A 392-nucleotide genomic window follows, 5' to 3' on the forward strand; every position below is an offset into this window, starting at 1 on the left:
CAATATGGAAGACAATCTGCATTCCCTTCTAGAAGTCTGTTTCGATCACTTCACCAATATGAAACAGATCTTTTCGATCATCACCAATATGGAAGAAGATCATTCGAATCCTAATAAGAAAGATCGCTTTCGATCTACTTCGCCCAATATGGAAGACAAGATCTGCTTTTCGATCTACTTCCACCAATATAGGAAGAAGATCTCTTCGATTCTACAATATAGATCGATTCTTCTCTACTTCACGCCATACATGAGACAAGATCTGCTTCTTCTTCAATCTATCCCACTGTAACTTCAGGGGTATAGGATTGTTTCTTGATCTGTTCTCTGGGAACATGACCTGCAAAAATCCATTCATGGACCTATTTATGCCTAGTGTTTAGGATGACATG

This window comes from Gossypium hirsutum, chromosome D06, assembly GCF_007990345.1.
Source record: "Gossypium hirsutum isolate 1008001.06 chromosome D06, Gossypium_hirsutum_v2.1, whole genome shotgun sequence".
NCBI classification, from domain to species: domain Eukaryota; kingdom Viridiplantae; phylum Streptophyta; class Magnoliopsida; order Malvales; family Malvaceae; genus Gossypium; species Gossypium hirsutum.